A 26,301-nucleotide genomic window follows, 5' to 3' on the forward strand; every position below is an offset into this window, starting at 1 on the left:
TCAGGACTGACAGTTAGACATCCAAGGATTCACAACATATCAAAAAGACAGGGAGGTGGGCAGAGGGGGTGGGGTTGCCTTGTTAGTTAAGAATGAAATTAAATCTACGGCACTGAATGACATAGGGTCAGGAGGATGTGGAGTCTGTGAGGGAGGAATTGAGGAACCACAAAGGCAAACAAAACTATAATGGGAATGATGTACAGACCTCCTAACAGTGATCAGGACTGGGGCGCAAGATGCACCGGGAAATAGATAGGGCATGTCAGAAAGTCAAGGTCATGGTGATCATGGGGGACTTCAATAGGCAGGTGGACTGGGTGAATAATGTTGCCGGTGGATCCAAAGAAAGGGAATTCATGGAATGTTTGCACAATGGCTTTTCGGAACAGCTTGTGATGGAGCCTACAAGGGAGCAGGCTATTCTGGACTTAGTGCTATGTAATGAGCCAGACTTTATAAAAGACCTTAAAGTAAGGGAACACTTAGGAGGCAGCGATCATAATATGGTAGCGTTCAGTCTGCAGTTTGAAAGAGAGAAGGCAAAATCGGATGTAATAAACTGTTACAGTTAAATAAAGGTAATTACAGGGGCATGAGAGAGGAATTGATGAAAATCGACTGGAAGCAGAGCCTAGTGGGGAAGACCATAGACCAACAAAGGCAGTAGTTTCTGGGTGTAATTGAGGACACAGTACAGAGGTTCATCCCAAAGAAAAGATTATCCGGGGTGGGATTAGACAGCCATGGCTGACAAAGGAAGTCAGGAAATATATCGAAGAAAAAGAGGCAGCCTTTGAAGTGGCCAAGAGCACTGAGAAATCAGAAGATTGGGAAGGCTACAAAAACAAACAGAAGATAACAAAGAGCAATAAGGAAGGAGAGGATCGAATATGAAAGTAGGCTAGCTAATAATATTAGAAATGATAGTAAAAGCTTCTTTCAACACATAAGAAACAAACGAGAGGCAAAAGTAGACACTGGGCCATTCCAAATTGATACTGGAAGGCTAGTGATGGGAGATAAGGAAATATCTGAAGTACTTTGCATCTGTCTTTACAGTGGAAGACGTGACTAGTATGCCAACAATTAGGACTCAGTCAGGGGACAGAGTTGAGTATGGTAGGCATTACAAAAGAGAAAGTGCTAGAAAAGCTAAAAAGGTCCAAAAATTGATAAACCTCCTGGCCCTGATGGGCTACATCCTAGAGTTCTGAGGGAAGTGGCTGAGGAAATAGCAGAGGCTTTGGTCGTGATCTTTCAAAAGTCCCAGATGATTGGAAAATTGCTGTTGTAACTCCCTTGTTTAAGAAAGGATCAAGGCAAAAGATGGAAAGTTATAGTCCAATTAGCCTAACCTCGGTGGTTGGTAAAATTCTAGAATCCATTGTCAAGGATGAGATTTCTAAATTCCTGGAAGAACAGGGTCAGATTAGAACAAGTCAGCATGGATTTAGTAAGGGGAGGTCATGCCTGACAAACCTGTTAGAATTTGTTGAAGAGGTAACAAGTAAGTTAGACCAGGGAAACCCAGTAGATGTTATCTAGACTTCCAAAAAGACATTTGATACAGTGCCTCACGGGAGGCTGCTGGGCAAGGTGAGGGCCCATGGTGTTCGAGGTGAGATACTGGTTTGGATGGAGGATTGGCTGTCTGACAGAAGGCAGAGTGTTGGGATAAAAGGCTCTTTCTCAGAATGGCAACCGGTGATGAGTGGTGTCCCACAGTGTTCAGTGTTGGGGCTGCAGCTGTTCACCTTATATATTAAATGATCTAGATGAAAGGCCTGGGGGGTTTCTGGCGAAGTTTGCCGATGGTACAAAGATAGGTGGACAAGCAGATAGTACTGAGGAGGTGGGGAAGCTGCAGAAAGATTTAGACAGTTTAGGAGAGTGGTCCAGGAAATGGCTGATGAAATTCAATGTGAGCAAATCGAGGGTTTGCACTTTGGAAAAAAAAATACAGGCATGGACACTTTCTAAATGGTGAGAAAATTTGTAAAGCAGAAGTACAAAGGGATCTGGGAGTGTTGGTTCAGGATTCTCTAAAGGTTAACTTGCAGGTAGAGTCCGTGATTAAGAAAGCGAATGTAATGTTGTCATTTATCTCAAGGAAGTAGGTATATAAAAGCAGTGATGTGCTTCTGAGGCTTTATAAAGCTCTAGTTAGGCCTCATTTAGAATACTGTGTCCAATTTTGGGCCCCACACCTCAGGAAGGACATTCTAGCCCTGGAGCATGTCCAGCAGAGATTCACACAGATGACCCCTGGAATGGTAGGTTTAACGTATATAATGACTAAGGATCCTGGGATTGTACTCAGAGTTTAGAAGGTTGAGGGGAGATCTAATAGAAACTTAGAAGACAATGTTTGGCTTAGAAGGGGTGGATGCTGGGAAGTTGTTTCCGTTAGGCAGGGAGGCCAGGACCCATGGACTCAGCCTTACAATTAGAGGGGGTAAATTTAAAATAGAAATGAGACGACATTTCTTCATCCAGAGTGTGGTGGGCTTGTGGAATTCATTGCCATGGAGTGCAGTGGAGGCCTGGCCGTTGGATGCCTTCAAGGCAGAGATCGACAAATTCTTGATCTCAAGGAATCAAGGGCTACGGGGAGAGTTGAAATGCCCATCAGCCATGATTTAAATGGCGGAGTGGACTTGATGGGCCAAATGGCCTTACTTCCACTCCTACGTCTTATGGTACCCCAGGCTGATTCTTTCAGCTCCAACGGACTCCACTGACTTCAGTCCACTATACCAAAAGGAAGGATGCAGTATTTAGTTTCTCTATATTGCCAAGTAATCAAGCCAAATTCCACAAATTTTGATCGTGCAGTCATTGACTGATTGCATTCCTCTGAATGATATTTCCAGCAGCTGAATAAATTGTGAAGCATAATATTTTAGCAATCAAAAATATATGTTCAAACTCATCATTTTAATAGGCAATGCCATTCTTGACAGTCATCCTATTTAAAAACGTATTAATCAGAACCTGATTATTTTCGGGCCTAGACCCTCTCTGATGAAGGGTCTAGGCCCGAAACGTCAGCTTTTGTGCTCCTGAGATGCTGCTTGGCCTGCTGTGTTCATCCAGCCTCACATTTTATTATCTTGGAATCTCCAGCATCTGCAGTTCCCATTATCTCTGCTTAGTGCAATTGGCTTTGGTTGACTTCATATCACATCACTATGATTTTAATTTGGTTTTGATTATAGTTAATTTCTTGCTTGTGCACAAGTCTGTGTTTCACCCTGCCCCAAGTATCTATATTAAGCATTTCCATCAGCAATTTAAGAGTCTTCTTTAAAAAACTTTTCAACATTTCATCACCAACACATTTTTCTTTTTAAGACTTTCCTCCTTCTATTATTCCATTCTCTTGTAAGGGAGTTTTGTTCACTCTCTGGTACTGTATGCCCTCCACAATGATAAGTATAATGAGAGCGCTAGCTTAAAAATTCATTTCTCCTTCATGTCAATCACCTTCTGGTTCAATAAATTGCCTAGTCTTTGCCTCCACAACCTTATTGACTCCACAACCCCTCTTGACTAGACGAACAACTACAAAAAGATGGGCTGAATTTCAGTTTAAAGGGCTGGTATACAGTTATACTTCAGAGTTTGATTGGCCAATTCTTTAACTGACATTGAGTGTTTCTTTCTACATTTCAGGAACCATGCATCCAACGTGAAGCTGGAATGACAGAGGACTCCCAGCTTCAGAGGAGCACATGTCCGCAGCTTTATTGCATTTCTAGGACAGCATTCCTGGCAAAACTGGTAGCTGTTGCTGATCCCTAACTGCCTTAAAAAAGAATGGTGGCACTGAGCCTGCTGTAGGTAATCTATAGTGCTGTTAGGAAGCCAAGGCTTTGACCCAGTGACAGCAAAGGAACAGCAACATAGCTTCAAGATGTATAGGCATGTAGTTTTGAGGAGAACTTACAGGTGATAGAATTGCCTGGTGTTTGCTGCCTTGGCCCTATAAGTGCTGAGTTTGTGGGTTTGAAAGGACCTATCAAAGAAGCCTGGGTGTCAGAGATAATGGGAACTGCAGATGCTGGAGATTCCAAGATAATAAAATGTGAGGCTGGATGAACACAGCAGGCCAAGCAGCATCTCCGGAGCACAAAAGCTGACGTTTCGGGCCTCTCTGATGAAGGGTCTAGGCCCGAAACGTCAGCTTTTGTGCTCCTGAGATGCTGCTTGGCCTGCTGTGTTCATCCAGCCTCACATTTTATTATCAAAGAAGCCTGGGTGAGTTGTTTTACTGTGCTCTGTACATGATACACACTGCTGCTACAGTGCTCCAGTGAAGGAGGGAGGGAGAGAATGTTGAGGGTAATGGATGGGATGCCAATCAAGCAAACTGCTTTTTTCTAGCTTTTTGAAGTTGGACGAATGCAGTTCCTACAACTAAAAAGTGTAACAGATTCCATCATTCCCTTGACTTGCGTCTTGTGGATGATGGACAGGCTTTTGGGAGTTAGGAGGTAGAACAAGGTGAACAATAGAAAGTACCATAACATTGTTACAATTTGGGGTGCAGAACCTTGTTCATGTTCATGCATTTGTGTGGTAGAATTTCTCTAGGAGTGGACTTTTAGATTTGTCTGTAGCGCTGACAAACTGGCCTGCAGCTAAGTAGTCAGTCACTGTAAGGAACTGACCTACCTCCTAGCGGCACTCAATAAATTAGTTTAAAAAAAAGGGCTCTGAGTCTGGCTGGCTTTCTCACAATGCTGGCTGCATCCACTTTGGCTGAAACGGTCACAGCCAGAAAACAGACCAGGAAACCAGCAGGTTCACGATTTTCAGGCACATCACCTCCGTTTCTTACCTCAGCAGGAGACTAATTGAACATACCACTTTGTTGAAACCTTATCTACAATAGGATATCTAGTTTTGGTTCCTTACTATGGGGGTTCTCGTATACACGTTGGCCCTAGGTGATATCATTCAGAAACAAAGCACCAATTTTTGCACACATATTACCGAGTTCTACTAATGCATCACAACTGTTTTACTGTTTCAGTGAACTCCTGGCCACCCTCTCCCACTTGACCCTCAGTAAACTTGATATCATTCAAAAGTCTGTTGTGTGCTTGTGTGTCCAAGTTCCTTTCATATATCATGTGCTCACCGATTTACTTTTGCTCTTATTTAAAGAGCAGCTTAGTTTTACAAATGTCACCATTGTTTCCAAAAATCTCAATAGTCTCATAGCTCCCTATCACTGAAAACTCTCCATCTCCAAAATCCTTCAAAGTATTCGTGTTCCTTTGATCAATTTATGATTTATTGAAAATATTTGAATCGCGATGCATAAGGCATCACAACTTAAGACAGATTAAATGAACCAGTAGGTTTTAGGTTGCGTGGCATTTTTATATTTCCCTATGCATTTCATCATTATAATCAAAGTATAACCGATGCAAGTGGAGATAACTACAATTCAATAACTGGGAAAGCAACCCAAGGACCTTTTGTCAATTATATAATTTTTGTTCCCCAGTTGACAGCACTAATGCTGGACTGAAAACTAAAAAGGTTGTTACATAAAAGATGAGCAATACATCTTAGCTAATGGAAACATACCATCAGCACAAGTAAGTATGTAAACAAAAAATTGACACAGTCATTTACCATAGTCTCACTATTCAATTTTTTAAAATGCAGTCGATCAGTTCAGCTAATTCAAATTGCTGCCACAATGCAGAAAACTGCTGTATTGTAAAAAGATACAAAGGAAGCCCAAAATTAAAGCTGCCATTACATGCCAACAAGTGATTTTGGTCAACTGGCTCTTATGAACTTTTGCTAGCCAGGTAAACAAATAGTTTTACTCACATTTAACAAATATGCTGCTGATAGATTCTGTCTTAACCATTAACCCTGAAAGTGAATCTCAGCCTCAAAATTCACCAAATGGATTGGTTGCTTTAACCCTCCATTTTAAATCATACTTGTTTCTATTTAAGCATCATTTGTGGCTCAGTGGCATCATACTTGCTTAAAATCAGAAGCAAGTAGATTAAAGGTCACCCTAAGAGAATTCAACAAAATAACTAGGTTAATATCCAAATGAAGTACGGGAATGTTGTTTTTACACAAGATTTGTGGATGGAATAGCCAATTTTGAAGAATAGTAAAGTTCTTCTACTCTTATGGAGAATACTTTTCCCCTCAAATCACCTTCACAAACAAAATTACATAATTACAAGTGCTATATTTCAAAAACTTCAGAAGGTAAAACACTTTTCAGCCATGCCTTAATCATTAATATATGGATGATTAATATATTAAAGTTCTATTACCTCATTCCTGAGCTCTCCCCTATAGGAGATCATCTGCTTTCATCTACTCCTTTCTATCTGTTTCAGTAAAATTTTAAATACTCCCAATATATTTCACCAGTTTTCATATTCTACAAGAAAGACCAAAAGAAAACTTAAGTGGGGTGTGGTTAACAGTGGACAACAAGGGTTGGAAGCAAAGGCAGTGGGAAGACATAGCCCTGGAGGAGGACAGGCCAATAGGTGTAGATCAAGTTGAGGGACGAGACACCCGGGAAGCAACACCAGGTGGCAAGGATGGCTGCTGAGAGGGCATGTGGGATATTAGGGTCCAAGGGAGACAGAAGAAATATTGCTGAGAAGGTTACACGTGCAAGAAATATATAACAACCAAAGTAAAGATAAAAAACTGAACATTAAGTTTGTACATCAAGACTACGAATAAAATTGTCAAAGTGAAATAACTTTGAATGAGTCACCATTAAGTGGGGGCTTCTTGAAAAATCATACTTAGTATTATCCTCCTGTTTGTGCTACCTTTAACTAGTTGATTAAAGTGTACCTCCAAATTGCTGTTCCTCTGCGACAAACCTACTCACATTTAGATTGTAATACTGATTTCTAACAATATGCTTTACTTCTTACTCACATACATTAAAGACTAACACTCCAAGCTTCTTTCCCTCACTATAGTCCTCGAGCAGTGTTTTGTATCAAAATAGCTCAAAAATCACAAATGATATCCTACACAACTGCAACAAATTGAATAGCCATCCACATCCTTCTCAACCCATCTTTGAGACAAATTGGTGGCACCATCCTCCAACACCTTCAACATCCAGGTGGATGGCACTGCTCTCGCTTCAGCCCATTTTCAGCTATCTAAATCATAATCACCAAATTCCAAGCAATGGTTTTCCTTCTTGTTAACACACTGATCTCTAGGACATCTCCAAATGTCACTCCCTAGCTATCAACTTCAGTCCTTGTCCTGGCAGAGTAAACCAATTTATTATAACCCTGGCATCACATCTGACTCCTGCAAAAATAAAAATAAAAACAAAATTCCTACCATCTAAGACCACCTTTCCCATTGCTGACATTATCTAATTTTGCACCTGCCTGAGCCAATTCAAGTCTTTGTTGTCTGAAAATGTGGAAGTCCAGTCTGGAATAATTTTAGTAGCCAAATCTATCTCTGCAAACTCAAGGTCACTCAAAACTCTGCTGCCTGCTCTTCTCTCCCCAAACTCCCTTCGTCCATGACATCTTTTCATATGGCACATTCATTGGCTTCCAGTCAACCAATGGTCTTGTTCTTGTGCTTAAGATTCCCATCTTTGTTTTCAATTCATTTCATATCCTCATACCTTATCTTTGGAATTTCCCTGGCCTAACAAATATTTGACGTGATATTAACCTAACTGCGGCCTTTTGAGTATCTGCATTTAAAAATCACTACCACCTGTGGGCTTCTGTTGCTTAGGACATAACCTCTGATAATCTCACCTGACATCTCTGCCTGTTTACCTCACTTTCCTCCCTTAAGGCACGCCACAAAAATCTACATACTTGACCAATGTGACTTAATATCATTTCTGATTCTGTGTCATGTTTTGTTTGCACCACTTAAGTGAACTGCTTTGGAATGTTCCACATTATATTATGCTATTAGTAATAGTTGTTGCAGTCATTAATTATGTAATCTGATGGTTCATTTTCAAAAAAGTAACCCGCAATAATTCAGCAGATTTAAAGATTGAACAACACTTTCCCTAATTGGGTCCTGGCAGAAATCTGTGGGTCACAAGAAACATGATTCACGTTGGAGACGAAAATAGAAATTGCTGGAAGAGATCAGCAGGCCTGCTAGCATTTGTGGAGAAGAGTCAAAGTTAATGTTTTAGGTCAAGTGACTGTCAGGATTCAACCCAAAACATTAGCTTCAATTTGCCTCCACAGATGCTGCTAGATCTGCTGGAGCTTTTCCAGCAATTTCTATGTTTGTCTCTGAGTAACATAATCCTCAGTTCTTTCAGAAACTATGATTCATATTGGGCTATCTTTTCAGTGCACAATACTTTTGAATCTAGTTTAATTAAGTACGCAAAAAGATAATTTAACTGGTAATTAGTCAGTCTCTTTATTAGATCAAATCTGTGCTTTTGACATTTGTTTCAATGCATTTCTTTTCAAATTTCTCTCCTTTGCAGAAACCTCTCATGACTTGTTAACTCCTAGATGTAGGAGCAAATTACTGCAGACACTGGAATCAGCACTGAAAACAACAAAATGCTGGAGACAACAGTGGATCAGACAGCACCCATGAAGAGGGAGCAGGCAAAAATCAAGCCTAGATGAATCTTCAAAGCTGAAGAGAAGTGTGGAGGGGACAGCATGCATGCTATGGTTTGGGGGGTGGGGGGGGGTGGTGCGGTGGTGGTGGGCTGTAGAGTGCCAGGGGAGAAAAGATGTTGATATGTTTCGGACTCTAAGCAGCTTTTGAAATAATGCTAGAATGGAGGCGAAAAATAAATGTTATGGCACAAGGCAGGGGTCCTGTGATATGCTGACCTTCACGACTGAAATTATGTACTTTCCCATATAACTCAGATAATCCCTTTGCATATCGACATACAATTCCACAATATGGAAGTCCATGAAGAGAGTTACTGATTTGTGCCAAACAAGAAAATTGAATTACTTAAATCTGTTGAGGCTCAAAGCACATTTGAAATGTCTCAAAATACCTACAATTAATATTGTTTACATTACTGCTTTGAACAATAAAGTAATGACGGGGGAGGGGAAGAAAAAAAACAGGAAAGAAAACATCAGCTGTGTTAAGAAAACCCAAAGTATAAAAGGCTCTGAATCACTAGGCATATTTCTTTGCTACATTTCATCAGAAAACTCCATCACAAATTCATTCAACTTATTCAGTCGATCACAAGGCCTAATTGAATGTAATTTGTTCCTGCTTCCAAATTGTAATCAAATAAAATCACAAAGCGATATCCATCTTGATTAAATAATCCCAGCTCCTTGAGTTTAAAACAGGCAACTTTTGCCAGTCCATGAACTCCAGAAGTTACAAAAAGGTTGAAAAATATTTGTTATATGGACATATATTTCAACACAGTTTTCATATCATAAGAATTGGTAGGCTTGTTCAAAATACTGAGCATAAAATGTGACATAACTTTAAGCAGGTATCATGCAGGCTTGACCTGAATGTATTTGTAAATTACTAAGCTACCAACAATAGTAATCAATCCAAAATATTGTACAGTGTACTAATTTTGAAATAGATGTGACTGTCAAATGTGTATAATTGCACAGATGATGTAATACGTATTCAAGCACAATACTTTGAAGATGTGGTAAATTTATATATACACTAATAACAATTTGAGTTTGGATTTTAAACTAGTGGCATTGGGATTTTGTGAAGTTCATATGTTCAAGATATTGGGACAGAATTAGGCCATTTGGCCCATTGAAGCCTGCCCTGCCATTCCATCACGATGATCTGCTCCTTACCCCTATTTTCCTGCCTTCTCCCCATTGCCCTTCAACCTAATACCAATAAAAAAACCTGTCTAACTCCTCCATAAATGTACTCACTGTCCACACTTTGGGGTGGCTTCCGGATTCATGACCCTTTAGAAGACATGGTTTCTCTTGAACTGTTTTGAAATTTGCTGCCCCTCACCCTATGACTATAACCTCTCATCCTAGTATGCCCCACAAGAGGATGCACCAAGTCCATGTCAATTTCATCTATACCTTTTATCATCTTGAATACCTCAATTTGATCACCCTTCATTATTCTAAATTCTAGAGAATAAAGGCCTAAACTGTTCAAATAAGGGGACCAAAACTGTGCACAAATCTCCAAATGCAGTCTCACCAATGCCTTGTATAGTTGTAACAAGACTTTATATTCTATTCCTTTAGCTGTAAAAGCCAACATTCCATTCACTTTATATCTGTAGTACCTGCATGTTAGTTGTTCATGAGTCATGAACGAGGACACCCAGATCCCTCTGCACTGGAGCACCCCAAAGTCTCTCCACATTTAGATAATATCACACATTCCTATTTCTCCAACCAAAATACATGACCTCACACTTATCTGCATTAAGCTCCAACTGCTACATTTTGGTCCACTCTCCTAATCTATCTGTATCCATTCATAAGGTTCTTATCTCCTCATTGCAGTTTGCCATCCAACCTAGTGTGTCATTTGCAAATTTGGCTATAAAAAGCCTTCTATCCTTGTATCTCAGCCATTAATGTAGACTATATATAGTCCAGAACCGTGTGTCACTCCATTAGTTACTTCTTGCCATCCAGAAAAGAAACATTTATCCCAACTCTGGCTGATGGACAGAAGACTGTCACCCATCCAAGCTAATAAAATTACCCCATCCCATGTGATCCAACCCTGTGAATTAACCTTTCGTATGGCACCTTATCAAAGGCCTTCTGAAAGTCGTGGTATATAACAGCCACAGAACCCCATAATCCCATTTGCTGGTTACATTTTTGAAGAAATCTAGCAAATTAGTCAAACATGACTTCTCCTTCATAAAACCATGCTGACTGACGGATAGTGTTTTGACATTCCAAATGTCCTGATATTGCTTCCTTGATAATTGATTCTAACACTTTGCTAACAACAAAGGTTAATCTACCTGGTCCATAATTTCCCACATATTGTCTCCCTCCCTTTTTGAATAGAGGCATTACATTAGTATTTTTCCAATCCACTGGGACCTTTCCCATGTCCAGAGAGCTTTAGAATGTTGTAACCAATGGATCCACCATTTCTGCCACAATTAATTCCCTAGGACATCGGCCATCAGGCCCCAGGGACTTGTCTGCCTTCAATCATAATAGTTTGCTGAGCATCTTTTTCCTCTCGAAGTCATTTAATGATGATGAACCAGGCCAATGTTTCCAGAGTGATGATATTAACTGAATGTGAGAGACAGATGGTGACTGCAGGGCTCCCAGGCTGTTGATGGAAGTTTGGTTTATATTCTGGGATTTTATGGAAGGAGACATTGCATCCTTCTTCCCATTTCCTGATTTACATCTATTTCTGGATATTAATTATATTCAGACAGAGCCTTTAGTTTTCTCCTTTTATTCTTTTTGTAACTTCCAGCATTATCTGTTTATTCACTGAATTGTACTCTTTATCCTTTTCTCCCACAGAGTCTGTTATTTCCCATATTAAATACTTTTCACTCTCTGTGTCGCTACTCTTTGATTTACCAATTCACCTTAAGTTGATCACCTATCCCAAAAGTGGTGTAAAGCTCTCCATTTCCCAAATCATGCGACTCTGTAGAACACTGGCCACAGAATGGCTCTTAATTACCTTTACTGTTTACTTACTGGTGTCACTACTCCAGAAGCTGAAACCCATTTCTACCAAATTAGTTCTTCAGCGATGCTTCACTTTCTCTGATCTTATTTACCATTTGACAATTTGCACGTTATAATAATCTAGACACATTATAATAATCTAGAGATCATTAACTTTGAGGTTTTTTCTTAATTTAAATGTCTAACTCATCATTAACTATGCAAAATATCTTTAGATGTTGTGGATATTAATTTGGCACCTACATGGACCATGATGACCAGATCTTCCACCTCTCACTGCAACTTCCTCTCCAACCCTGTTAAGGTCTGTCAAACTCTGGTACCAGGAAAACAGCCATCTGGGTCTTTGATCTTTTCTGCAGTGAAGAGGGTCAATTTCACTCACGACAGAGATAGTAGGAACTGCCCATGCTGGAGAATCTGAGCTAACAAGGTTTAGAGTTGGATGAACACAGCAGGCCAAGAAGCATCAGAGGAGCAGGAAAGCTGATGTTTCAGGTCTGGACCCTTCTTCAGAAAAAATATGAAGGGTCCAGAAACAAAACATCAGTTTTCTTGCTTCTCTGATGCTGCTTGGCCTGCTGTGTTCATCCAACTCTAAACCTTGTTATTATTTCACTCACTATATAGTCACTTACAACCACTATTTTCCTTTTGCTCCACACACTTGAATAACTTGCTGTCCCAGGATGCTATAGTCAGTTAGCTCATCCATTCTAATTCTCTCACTCATCCAAACCAAACATTTGCCCATTTCCTTCCAATATCAGATTTAGACTACTTTTTGTCAAAGTAATTGACTCAGATGAGTGTGTGCCCAACCAATACAAAATTTTTTTTAAAAAGTCAAATTAAGTAATTAAAATAGTGATACCAGGCCAGGCAACATGTTGTAACTGCATGAGATGGTTCATAATGTCAACATCTGCAACAAGTATTGGTTGCATGAAGAAGATCTGGCTCCAAGTCGATGAGCTGGAATCTGAACTTCTAACACTGATACATCAGGGAGGAGGAGAGTTACTTAAACACTGTTTCAGGAGGCAATCATGCCCCTTTGATTAACTACCTCAAGATTAGTCAGAGGTCAGGGACAAGAAGAGCGTGACTACAAGCAAGGCAAGTATAGGGATCCAGGTGGCAGTGTTGAAGGACCACAGCCCTTGAGTTGGTCTAGTAGTTTTGAGATTCTTGCTTCTTGTTTGTGTAGAGTGTGGAGGCTGCAAGGGTGATGAGTAAACTGATGATAGCACCATGGTACAAGGAGCCATTCAAGAGGGAGAAAGGAGAAATGTAGTTGTTATCAGGTCTAGTATAATCAGAGGAATAGACCCTGTTCTGCAGCCAGGATTGACTGTCCCAAATGCTGGGTTCAGGATATCATGTGATCTGGAGGGGAACTTGGAGTGGGAGGGGAAGATCCAATTGTTGCGGTTCATGTAAGTACCAACAATACAGATAGGAGTTCTGCTGAAGGAACATGCGCAGCTCCGGGCTGCCAAGAAAAGTAATCTCTGGATAACTACCTGAACCACACGCAAACTGGCACAGCATCAACAAGTTAAATAGGTAAACATGTGGCTCAAAGATTGTTGTGGGTGAAAAGGGTTCAAATTCATGTAAATTTGGCACCAGTATTAAAGGAAAGAGATAGTTATTCCATTGGGCAGGGCTCCAGCTGAATCATGCTGGGATCAGTTTTGGTGAACCACACAACTAGGGCTGTAGGTAGGGCTTTAAACTAAATAGGGCAGTCAATGCACGGAAAAATTATGGAAAATGTTGAAGGTTGTTCAAAAGGTTAGAGTTTCCAGAACAAATAATAGGAAAGGAGTTTGGAAAGGGTGACAAATCCAAATTCAAGGTACAGAAGATAAAAGGTACAAAGAGACGAACTAAAGGTGCCATACATAAAATGCACATAATATACAAAACAAGGTAAATAAGCTTGTAGTGCACATTGAAATTGGCAAGTACAACGTTGTGGGTAACTCAGATGTGTCTGCAAAGGGATCAATGTTGGGAACTAAATATCCAAAGAATATATGTCCTTTGGAAGGACAGGCAGATCAAGCAGGATGCCTCGTTAGTAAGAAGTGAAATTAAATCAATAGCAAGTGATAATGGAGTCAGGAAAGGCATAGAATCTGTGTGGATAGAAGGAGGAAACGCAAAGGAAAAATAACCTGATGGAAATTCTGCACTTATATTCCAGCAGTAGTCAGGACATGTGAAAGAAAATAACGTTTCAAGAGGTACAAAAGGCATGTAAGAAACACTTGCAATTACTGTGGGGGAATTCAATATGCAGGTAGACTGGGAAAAAGCAAATTGGTAGCGGATCTCAAAAGGAATTTGTGGACTGTGGACTTTTTTCAAGCAGCTTGTGATAGAGTTCACTAGGGAACAGGCAATTCTAGTTTTGATCATGTCAGGAGTCAGACATGATTAGGGAGCTTAAGGTGAAGGAACCCCAAGGGGGCAGTGACCATAAAATGATAAAATTTATACGGCAGTTTGAGAAGGAGAAGTTTCAATCAGATGTAACGGTATTACAATTGAGTAAAAAGGTAATTACAAAAGGGAGCAGTGGGAAGGAGGAACTGGCCAGAGTTGATTCTATTTGAAGGGGGGCCTTGCAAGGAACATAGTGGAACAACATTATTCCTTTCTTTGTTCCTCAGTAGCATCACTTACAATTGACACACTTCAAATCAACACCGTTCAATTGTTATGGTCAAAAGACTGGTGTATCAGATGAAGCAGGATCAGAATTCTTTCTAGCAATATGCACAGTGAGAAGTATCACATTCCTTTCAATTCCAGTGTTCAATGTCTTTATACAAACCTGTCAGTATGGGAAAGTTATAATATTAAAAAAACTGCCAAGTATTGTAGGTGATTTTTGATTTAAAATTTTACAGGCCCAGCACTTAAATAGTACCTTTGAATATTATTCAAGCAGTGGCAGATTAAAGAACATTTTATCTATGATTTGTAAAAGAACTGAATTTTTCATGCTCTTCTTTTTCCGAAATTGAGCTGAAGGTCAAAAATCAATATAAACTATTTCATCCGACAGTGGCAAGCAAAGCTACAGGCTGCCACGAGCGCTCATGTTTCACCATATGATTAGACTCCCTACAGTGTGGAAACAGGACCTTCGGCCCAACAAGTCCACACCGCCCCTTGAAGCATCCCCCTATAGCGCACACACCCCTGAACACTACGGGCAATTTAGCATGGCCAATCCACCTAGCCTGCACATCTTTGGACTGTGGGAGGAAACCAGAGCACCTGGAGAAAACCCACGCAGACACGGGGCGAATGTGCAAACTCCACACAGACAATCACCCGAGGCTGGACTCGAACCCGGGTCCCTGGCGCTGAGAGGCTGCAGTGCTAACCACTGAGCCACCATGCCGCCCCATATGAATAAGCAGTGAAACCACCACTTTTTTAAAAAAACACTGCTTCTCAAAAATATTATAGATTAAGCAGGTGCAGCAGAAAAGGCAGTTAGAGGGATTTAAACTACAAGTATTAGTATACAATGTGAAAATGTCAACCTTTATGCAAAACCATAAAGATTTCTTCCTGTACTGAACTGCTATACTATACTAAATGGTTTAATGTATAATAGTTAATCATGTAATCTTTCACTCCCTTATTTGGTTTAAGATTCAAGTCAACCCAGGCTCCATATTAACAACAGGAATCAGTTGCCTTAAAAAAAACTTACATTTCAGTCCAACGTGGATGTGACATTACAGTTTTCCACTTCAGTGACATAATTAACAGACAGTGCACGCTCAGGAACAGCATTCAAATAAGTGAATTCCCCAGAGCCAAATATCAGAGTAATACCAAGAAGAAATGGTGGTTTCCAGGCTACCCTAAACCAATAGCTTACAGGCCCTATTCCCTCCATGCCATGCGCTGGCTGATGTTAAGTTGATCAATGGCAGTTCTAAGACAGTCGTCAGTGCTGAGGTTGCAGTGGAACATTGGGTGGCTTTGGATTAATTCTCATGCTGATGGGGAATGCCAAATATTGTACGATAATGTAGTTTTCACCACAAAGCACGAAGACAAGATTTCAACTGAGGAACTCATTAAGATGAAGGAATCAAACTATTCTCCACTTTGTAGTCTCATGTATTTGCTAACTAGCAACTTTTAATTAAAAACTGCTTTGATAATTAGAAGTTTTAAAAATTCAAGATTATATGTGCACAATTTCTCCAAAATAAAAAGATTCACACCTTTACCATACTGATGACCTTTTTAAGTAGGATATCAGATTCTGACTCCAAAATGGCTAATTCTACCAATAAATCACAAGCACCTGTTGGGCACATACAGTTACCAACACAAGTTGAAAGGCCTCAGTGAGAACTCTGTTCATCATTAACTATAGTAACATCCTGTTGGTTCTACTACAATATTACCATCACTAATACGGTTGTTGAAAGAAATCCTGGACTGTATGGAAACTGCAATATGGAAACATGACAATTCAATACTTTTACTGATCAAAGTGTCAAACAAACAATACAAAAATATTTTACATTCTAACTGACAGCATTTGGCTATTTAAGAAAAATAAAGCCAAGAACATTTTTCAGGTCTGCAGATCATATAGGTGGAGCAAGACAAGCAAACACATTCCAGCAATATCTTCTCATCTCCTACTAATACTTCAGTAATGCAAAGTATCCTTCAGTACCAAGGCCAAGCAGGGCATTACTTACATGTAAATAAATATCAGTGACCATGAGAACATTATTGCATTCATGCAGCCACACTACTTTCAGCATTAATTTCAGGAGAGTGACGAAAAGCCTATGGTTAAAATAAAGCTGACAGCATGTCCTTTCATAGATAATGGGAACTGCAGATGCTGGAGAATCCAAGATAATAAAATGTGAGGCTGGATGAACACAGCAGGCCAAGCAGCATCTCAGGAGCACAAAAGCTGACGTTTCGGGCCTAGACCCTTCATCAGAGAGGGGGATAGGGTGAGGGTTCTGGAATAAATAGGGAGAGAGGGGGAGGCAGACCAAAGATGGAGAGAAAAGAAGATAGGTGGAGAGAGTATAGGTGGGGAGGTAGGGAGGGGATAGGTCAGTCCAGGGAAGACGGACAGGTCAAGGAGGTGGGATGAGGTTAGTAGGTAGATGGGGGTGCGGCTTGGGGTGGGAGGAAGGGATGGGTGAGAGGAAGAACAGGTTAGGGAGGCAGAGACAGGTTGGACTGGTTTTGGGATGCAGTGGGTGGAAGGGAAGAGCTGGGCTGGTTGTGTGGTGCAGTGGGGGGAGGGGACGAACTGGGCTGGTTTAGGGATGCAGTTGGGGAAGGGGAGATTTTGAAACTGGTGAAGTCCACATTCATACCATTAGGCTGCAGGGTTCCCAGGCGGAAAATGAGTTGCTGTTCCTTTCATGTTCACTTACAGTATCTCTTTTTGCTGAAATTTTCTTGTTAACATTAGGATCAATATTGGCACTGTAAGGGGAAGGCTGCGAGTCTAACATCGGTGGTGGGTAAGTTGAGGGAGGTGTTTTTGAAAGATAGGATTTCCACGCATTGGGAGAGGCAAGAGATCATTAGGGATAGTCAGCATGGTTTTGTGCAAGGAAAATCCTGTCTGACAAACTTGAGAGAGATTTTTTGAGGAAGTAATCCAAAAGATTGAGTGTAGAGAGAAAAGACATTGTTTATGTGGACTTTAGTAAAGACTCTGGCAAGGTTCCTCGTGGTAGAGTAATTAATAAAGTTAGATCACATGGGAGTCAGGGTGAGCTTGCCAATTAGATTATAAATTGGCTTGACAGTAGGAGAGTAGGTGGTGGTGGAGGAGAATTGTTTCTTGGATGGTACAGGAGGCCTGTAACCAGTGATTTTCCACAAGGATTGGTGCTAAATCCACTTTTGTCTGTCATATATATTAATAAATTGAATGGTAATACATGAGGCAGAGTTACTAAGTTTGCAGATGACACCAAAATTATTCGCTTAGTGGACAGTGAAAGAGGTTATATAAGATTACTAAGAGATCTTGATCGTTTGGGTCAACGGGGCTGAGGAATGGCAGATGGAGATTAATTTGGACAAACTGATTTTGTTAAAACTAAGGGCAAAACTAATGCAATTAATGAAATGACTCTGGGTCATGTCGTGTGGCAGAGACATCTAGGGGTTCAGGCACATAACTCTGAAATTTACATCACAGGTCATCAAGACGTTTGTCATGCTTTCCTTCATTACTCAAACCTTTGAGTATGAGAGTTGGACATTATGTTGAAGTTGTATAGGATGTTGATCAGGCTTTTTCTGGAGTACTGTGCCCAGTTCTATTCACCCTGCTACTGAATGGTGATTATTAAGTTGGAGCGGGTTCTGTAAGGATTTACCAGGATGTTGCCAGGAATGGAGAGAGCGCGAGAGCGCCAAGGAGAGGTTGGATAGGCTAGGACTTGTTTTTTTTCCACTGGAGCATAGGAGGTTGAGGGGGGACCTTATAGAGGTTTATGAAATCATGAGGGGCGTAGATAAGGTGAATAGCAAGGGACTTCAAAAAGGTAGGGGAGCTCAAACTAGGGTGCATATTTTTACAGTGACAAGTGTTTAAAAAGGACGCAAGGGGCAACTTTATTTTTTTTTAAAATACACAGTTGTCAGTGTGTGGAATGAACTGCCAAGGGAAGTAATGCATGCAGTTACAACATTTAAAAGGCATTTGGATAAATACATGAATAGGAAAGTTGAGGGATATGGGTTAAACAATTGTCTACCAAGTCTAACTTTGTTTGGGAACATGATTGGTGTGGACTCATTGGACTGAAGGGTCTGTTTCCATACTCTGACTCTACAATTTGACGACCCTAAAATGGAAAAAAAAACAAAGATTAACTATAAACTCTCTCAATATAACAAGTGACTGAACTAAAAATTCTAGCAGCATCCTCTACTCTTCAGATTTAGGTTCTGCATTAGGCTGTAATAATCATCGGCAAGAATCTGTGTCTTAAATGCAAGAATTCTATGTTTAGATCTACAATAGTGGATTTATAGAGCCCTTGCTCATTTAAAAATTCTTAACATTCAAGGCTATGTGCCAAATGCTGGTAAATGCTGAAGGTCAGAGATAGTGGGAACTGCTGATGCTGAAGAATCTGAGATAACAAGGTTTAGAGCTGAATGAACACAGCAGGCCAAGCAGCAGAGGAGCAGGAAGGCTGACGTTTTGGGCCTAGACCCTTCTTCAGAAAAAGGGTCTAGGCCCGAAACTTCAGCCTTCCTGCTCCTCTGATGCTGCTTGGCCTGCTGTGTTCATGCAGCTCTACATCTTGTTATCTATGTTGAAGGTCAAGTGTTTTCTACGCGTTGATGCAGACTTGATGGGCCAAAGGGCCTATTTTGCTTCTCACTGAATGATTCATGGCTTCATTTCAGCACTATAAGTCTACAGAACTGAACTATTCACAAGATGTCAATGCAGTGACAAAAGCTAAATTTCCCCCATCAACATACAAGCTACCACTATAGAGCCTTTGTTTAGGTTTCTACTCAGCCTTTGCTCAGTGAAAAGGTTCTAATCTGACTTTGAAGATCATGGATTCAAGAAAACTAAAGACTTGAATACATCATCTAGCCTTCTAGTTAAGTGCAGTACTAGGGAATTATGTTTATATTTCATCTGAAATACAAACATGTCCTATCTCAACTGGACAGAAGCAACTTTAAACGGTACTAAAAAGAATAAAGATATTTTGTATCCAGAAGGCCTTCAGAAATAGAAACTGGAATCAACCTTCTGGCCAGCAGCTCTGTTCCACTAATAATAAAATGAACCTTCAGTTTCAACTCCAACTACCAGGGATATGGAGGCCTCCTTTGATTAACCTAAGGCTCAAAAATTCTATAGTTTCAGACCATAGAAAGAATGACAGATGCTGTAAATGAGAAGGGTTACTTGATCTGAAACATTAATTCTGATCTCTCTCCACAGATGCAGCGAGGCCTGAGCTTTTTCAGCAATTTCTATTTTCATTCCATTCAATGATGCAGCATGCATGACCTTCAACCAGAGAACATAAACCTAGTTTACCCTACCTCTCAACATAGGGCAACCCATCCTGCGAGCCATTGATGTCCTCTCTCCAATGCAAATTTATCTTTCTTTAACTAGGGGGCTGAATTATATAGCAGGAAGCAAGCAGTTGCCAGTCGCAGAAGTGGGTGGCCTACAAGTCCCATCCATGGAAATGTTTCTAGTCCATTACACACCAGGCAGCAATTGAAACTTACTTTATTGGATGACTGATCAATTTAGCGTACTGAGCTAAACTCGACAGGTTAATTCCTGAAGGCAGGTAGTCTGGGATCAGTAAGGTCAAACCGTGATGCAGAAGATGAATTAGGACTGTTATTTACAGAGTTGGCAAGATTATGTAAATATGTCCAGTTGGCAAAAGTTTGTTCAACCATCAAATCTGTTGCATTGATATTCTTTCCCCGCACAAGAGCAGCTGGCGACTAGCAACAGAAAGTTTCCAAATCTGTTTTATCAGCCAACCATTCAAAAGGCTGAGAGCAGCGATGTTTTGAATCGTTTCCCCCAGGCAGAGGGTCATTGTTGTAGATGTGTACTTGTGAATATCAGGATTTAACATTTTAAAGTCGGACAATCCAGAAGAAATGGATGGGATTGTCCCATTCTGTGTTAAATAAGAAATTAGGGTTTGGCAACCATGGAGATGCATTTAGGATTCTTGTGTGTGATTATAATACAGAGATAGTAAGAGCTGCCAATGCTGGAGTGAGGGATAACACTGCGGAGCTGGAGGAACACAGCAGGCCAGGCAGCATCCTGAAACATTAAAAGTTAATGTTTCAGCTCAGGACTCTTCTTCAGAAATGGGGGAGGGGTAAGGGGGCTCTTAAAAGCAAGAAAGCAAAGAAAGGAGAAGTGGGTGGGATGGTGATAGCTGAGTGCAGGAAGGCGGTGGTGGGAGCAGTGGATGTCAGGTCAAGGAGGTGGGGATGAGGGGGTGGATTGGTCGTGGGAAGTGGCCAGGGTGGGGAGATTTTCAAACTGGTAAAGTCCACACTTACCATTGGTTTGTAGGCTCCCAAGGTGGAATGAGGTGCTGCTCCTCCAGTTTCTGGGTGGCACCACTGTGACAATGGGTGAGACCCAGGATGGACATGTCACCCAGGGAGTGGGAGGGGGCAGTTGAAATGTTTCATAACTGGGAGGTGTTGTTTGTTGCGAACAGAGAACAGGTGCTCTACAAAGCAGTCTCCAAGCCTCCATTTGGTCTCACCAATGTAGAGGAGGCCACATCCATAGCTGTGGATGTAAAAGACCACATTGGTGGATGTGCAGGTGAATCTGTCTGATGTGAAAGGTTTTTTTGGTTCCTTGGATGGAGGTCGGGGAGGGGGGTGTGGTGTTGAGGTGTAGGGGCAAGTGTAGCACTTCCTGCGTTTGTAGGCAAAGGTGCAGGGGTTTGGTGGGGGGGGGGGGTTTGCAGCTAGTGAGGAGTGTGGGTCAGACAGGGGAGTCACAGAGAGCACGGTTCCTACAAAAGGCAGACGTAGTGCGGAGGGAAATGTGTTTGGTTCTGGGGTCAGATTGCAGCTGGTGGAAGTGGCAGAGAATGATACATTGAATCCAGAGGTTGGTGGGGTGATATGTGAGGACAAGGAAGACTCAGACTTTGCATTTGTTGTGGGGAGGGATGTCAGGGTAGAGGTGTGGGAACCACAAGAGTTGTGGACAAGAGCAGTTTTGACCATCTCCTCTCACCCACCTTCCTGCAAGAATACGATCCCTTACTCCCAAATCGTCTGCCACGTCTGCTCCCAAGACGGGTGTTCCGCTCCTGAACATCCCCGGTATCCTCTTATTTCAAGGACTGCAACATTCCCCCCTTCGGTGGTCGAAAATGCTCTCGACCAGATCTCTCGCGTTTCCTGCACCACTGCTCTCATACAACCTCGCCCCAACGAAAACAAAGACAGAATTCCCATTGTCCTCACATATCACTCCATTAACCTCTGGATTCAACATCACTCTCCACCACTTCCGCTACCTGGCCCCGCAACCAATGATATTTCCCTGCCCACACCTTTCTGACGTCTGTAGGGGTTGCTCTCTCCACGACTCCCTCGTCCGTTCCAGATTCCTCACTAGCCCCACCACCCCCGGCACCATTGCCTGCAATTGCAGGAGGTGCTACATCTGCCCCCCACCCGACACCCCACTTTCATCCAAGGAACCAAGAAAAAAACCCTTTCACATCAGACAGAGATTCACCTGCATGTCCAATGTGGTCAACTACATCCACCGCTGCTGATGTGACCTCCTCTATAGAGAGACCAAGTGGATGCTCTGTTCGCGACAAATGACAACGCCTTCTAATCGTTAACCATTTCAACTCCCCCTCCCAGCCCCTGGGTGACATGTCCATGCTAGACCTCCTTCAGTGTCACAACACCACCATCTGGAAACTAGAGGAGCAGAACCTCATTTCCACCTTGGGAGCCTACAACCCAATGGTCTCAATGTGGACTTTACCAGTTTCAAAATCTGCCCACCCCTGGCCAAGCCTCCCTCTCATTCCACAGCCTCCTTGACCTGACACAACTTGTCCATCTTCTCTCCTAACCACAGCTCCAAACTCACTGACCAATCCCCACCACTGCCTTCCTGCACTCACCATCCCACCCACCTCTCCATTTATTTCAGAGCTCTATTCCCCCCACCCATCAGCTTTCCTGTTCCTCGGGTGATGCCTTGCCTGCTGTGCTCCTCCAAGTTCACACTGTTGTCAATGATTACAATATACTGCTTTCAACCATAATGTGCAAATTTTTGCGATCAATAGTTCCTAGTGGATCATTCAGTTAAAAACAAAAAAACTTAAGTAATGCTCTCACATTGACAATATTAGACCTAGAACAGCTTTACAGTTAGCGCCATAAATGTATTCTTTCAGAAAAAAATGTCAAAAGCATTAAGACCAGATTTGCCAAAATGATTTTTACAGACTACACGAAATCTAAATATCCCCACAATTATTGCACTGTTTTCTCAAAATTTGATCAATTTATTATTTACTGCTCAGTCCGATGTTATGTTTATGGGTTTCCTTAATACTGCGAGAGGACCCATAAAAAGCATTCAAATTTACTTAAGGGTCAGAAAATGCTGTTTTCTGTTTGGAATCCCTAGTTAACATTTTTCCACCCATGCCACCAGAACTAAATTCCAAAAATTTTTAAAAATTTCCTTACAATAAGAGATCTTGCTGTGCATAATTACTTTTTCTCGTTTTCCCACATAAACTGGCTGAACCATAGACGGTGATATCCTGAGGTCGTGAAAGGTTAAATTCAATGCTCTTTTCAAATGAACACTAAGATAGTTAGCGCCTCTCAAACTATAAATATTACAGAGGGCTGCAAATGTAAATAGCAAAACAATAGACATTGATATGGCATTATAATAATACAGCTGAACAGCAATATATTCAATTAACATGGTCTATGTCGCTGTTAACGGCTCAACACGAGCGAGACTCTTCCCGCGTTACAACAGCATTACAAATCATAAACGCAAAAACAAACAACCAAAAGTCACGGCTGCTGCAAAAGCAAGTACATTTACAACTACTTCTGCACAAATTAAAAAACTCTTGTGGCGATAAATCAGAGCGAAAGTAGCATATAATTCACGAAACTTTGTTCTGTACTTATCAGGTATGAAAGCCGAAACTTCCACAAAACCATACCGGGCGCACTGTTACTTTGTTAGGTTAAAGAATTGGTCGGACCTTGACACACTGTTCTGAACATTTGAAAAAAATGCTTCAACTTTCGAATAAAACAGCAGCAAATCAGAGACAGATGCAGCAGTCGTTTTGTGCAAATCTAACGGTTTAATTACGTTTAATCAGTGAGGAGACGACTCCATTCACACGGCAGGATGGGGTCACAGTGCAACAATGTCAACTGTCAAACGTATTTTGAGATTTTATCCCGGCCTTATGAACTCACAATGTAAAATTCAAAGACTTCTCTAAATTTAGGCAATGGATTTCGCCAGCATTTTCTACTGCAGTTTTTCTGCTTACACACACTCAATCGGAACCATTTAGAACAATAGCATCGTTATCAGATTTCTAAAGAAACCAGTTTAAAAGAAAGCAGCCCCTGTGCTTCACAAATCAGTTAAAAGCTCGCTGTCCTGACAATCTATGAAGCGAAGTCTAGGTCGGAGGTGGACCAAAATCCACTCCATCGCCAGTTTTCACCGGCCACTCAGACTCGCGGCAGTTTCGCTTCCAAATAAGTCCAATTTGGAGTTCTGAGCAGCGGAAGGATCAGCTTTTATCCATCTCAAACGGCAATGGGGCCAGAGACATATCATCCCTACATATCAGGCTGTGGCGTCATTTGGTGCCCAGGGTGTTTTACTGGGCAACTTCTTGTTCCTACCCGCTTCCCCGGTACCAATCCCAACTCCTACCCACCACTCCCAGCCTGGCACCAATCCCAGTTCCTGCCCGCCACTGCTACCAATCCCAGCTCCGGCCAGTCTCGTTCGCTTTTTTGAAGTTTTGCAGGAGGGAGCGTCATTCTCTCCAAAATCACATCATCGAGCGAGAGCAATCTACAGAGACAGTACCCGCAAGTAAAAACTAATTTGAATTATATATTTTTGCGCAATTTTCATTTATATTTATAGAAGTGCACGAATGAAAATTTACCAAATTATTAGCGTTTAGGTCCATCCTCCGACTCTAAATTCGTTATTTTTTCTGCATTTGCACTTGAGCACTTCAAAATCTGTTCAGAACGGGAGACTTTAAAATCGTTATCCAAAAAAAACCGGTGGTCACAAACACGTTTCTGCAAGTCACTGCTTCTAGATATGTGTGGAATGGTACAGGTCTTTCGGCCCACGAATCAGCTTGTTCCAAAGAGAAGAGAAAACTCAAAAAAAGGACAAACCTTATGCATGAACTCGACTTGAAAACGGGAGCCAAAGTAATACAGCGCCTCTTCCAGAGTTATTCACTGAGGTTTGGCAAAGGACTGAAGAAAGGGTGACACTAGTTCGTCTCCACCAATCCAAGGACAGGTTCCAGGCCGGAGAGCTGCCTGATTGGCTTCCGGAGCTGTCGTTTTATCGTTGTTGCAGGCGGAAGCCGAGATGAAGTACGCAGGTGCAATGCACATAGCCCCTTCTTGAGCAAGCGTTAGTTGATTAGAAAATGGGTCTCCCTACACACAAATCGATGAATCTGTACTACTCTACAGCTGATACAGAAATGTAGTGGACATGGTTAACCCCATACGTCAAGTGGAGGAGCGCCAGCTCTTAGGTTCAGAGGCTGAGACGACGTGAACAGCGAGTTTCCATTTATCTTTACTCCGTAGCGAAAGGATGTAGAAGCAGTGATCAGACAGGCAAGGAGTCCCAGTCTGGGAGCACGGGTATCTCCTGAGTACGTCTTGGTGTTGGATTGGTATCAATTCTAGTTATGGCTGAAGGCGATCGTTCGTCGAGGGAATGCTGTTGAGGCCGAGTCCACACTGTCTCACGTGCGGGGTTGGAAGAGGAAAGTCAGGAACGCAATATGGGTGGTTGTGTTAATAGTTATGGGGGCAAACAAACATTTCTTGCTGCCAGAGATACAATTCCAGAATAGTATGTTGTCTCCCAGGTTTCACCTAACAGCTGCAAATCACTTTGAAAGGGGAATGTAAACACCTAGCTGTCATAGTCCAAATTTAAACCATCTTAAGGACCACACGATTCTACACATTTCCGGAACATACCTAATAAATTAAATTGTAAGATTTAACTAATTTTCAAATTATCTTCAATACTGTAGACTTTTTCCATTCATTCTCGTCGGAAATGGCGTTCCTAGTTGCTCTTGAGAAGATGACGATGAGCTGTTTCGTTTAACCACGGCAGTCTGTTGTAGGTGTCCTTAGGAAGGGAATGTTAGGATTTTGACCCAGCAACAGCAAAGGAACACAATTTTTTACCAAGCGTGAATGGTAAGTAGCTTGGAGGAGAACTTCCAGTTGGTTGTGTTCTCATGAATTTGTTGCCGTTGTTCTTCTAGATGAAAGTAGTCATGGGTTTGGAAGGTGCTATCTAAGAATCTTTGAATTTCTGCAATGCATTTTGTAGATCGTATATACTACTCCCACTGAGCGTCAGGAGTGGAGGGAGTGGATATTGGTGGATGTGGTGCCAGTCAAGTGGGCTGCGTTGTTTTGGATTGTTTCCAGCTTCGTGAGTGCTGTTGCAGCTGCAGGCATCCAGGCAGTTGGGGAATATTCTATCACATGGCAAACATTCCTTTGTAGATGACGGAGCCAGGAGGTGAGTTACTGGCAGCAGTATCCTCGCCCTGACTTGCTGTTGTAGCCACTATATTTATATGGTGCGTCCAGTTGAGTTTCTGGTGAATACTGACCTCCAGGATGTTGCTTATGTTGCTGTCACTGAATCTCCCACTATGTGAGTACAGAGATAGGAGGATAGTATAATTGAATGCATGTCCAA

The 26,301-nt window shown here is 41.6% G+C and overlaps 1 protein-coding gene across 1 annotated transcript in view; it reads right to left on the reverse strand.

Annotated features, from left to right (window-relative positions):
• Positions 1-24,799, reverse strand: part of fat3a (FAT atypical cadherin 3a) — an 808,281-nt gene extending 783,482 nt beyond the window's left edge. Inside the window, exon 1 of the mRNA XM_059646553.1 lies at positions 24,729-24,799. The gene's annotated coding sequence lies outside the window, so the exon portion shown is untranslated. The remainder of the gene's footprint in view (positions 1-24,728) is intronic.
• Between the last annotated feature and the right edge of the window lie 1,502 nt (positions 24,800-26,301).

This window comes from Stegostoma tigrinum, chromosome 6 (genome assembly GCF_030684315.1).
Source record: "Stegostoma tigrinum isolate sSteTig4 chromosome 6, sSteTig4.hap1, whole genome shotgun sequence".
NCBI lineage: Eukaryota > Metazoa > Chordata > Chondrichthyes > Orectolobiformes > Stegostomatidae > Stegostoma > Stegostoma tigrinum.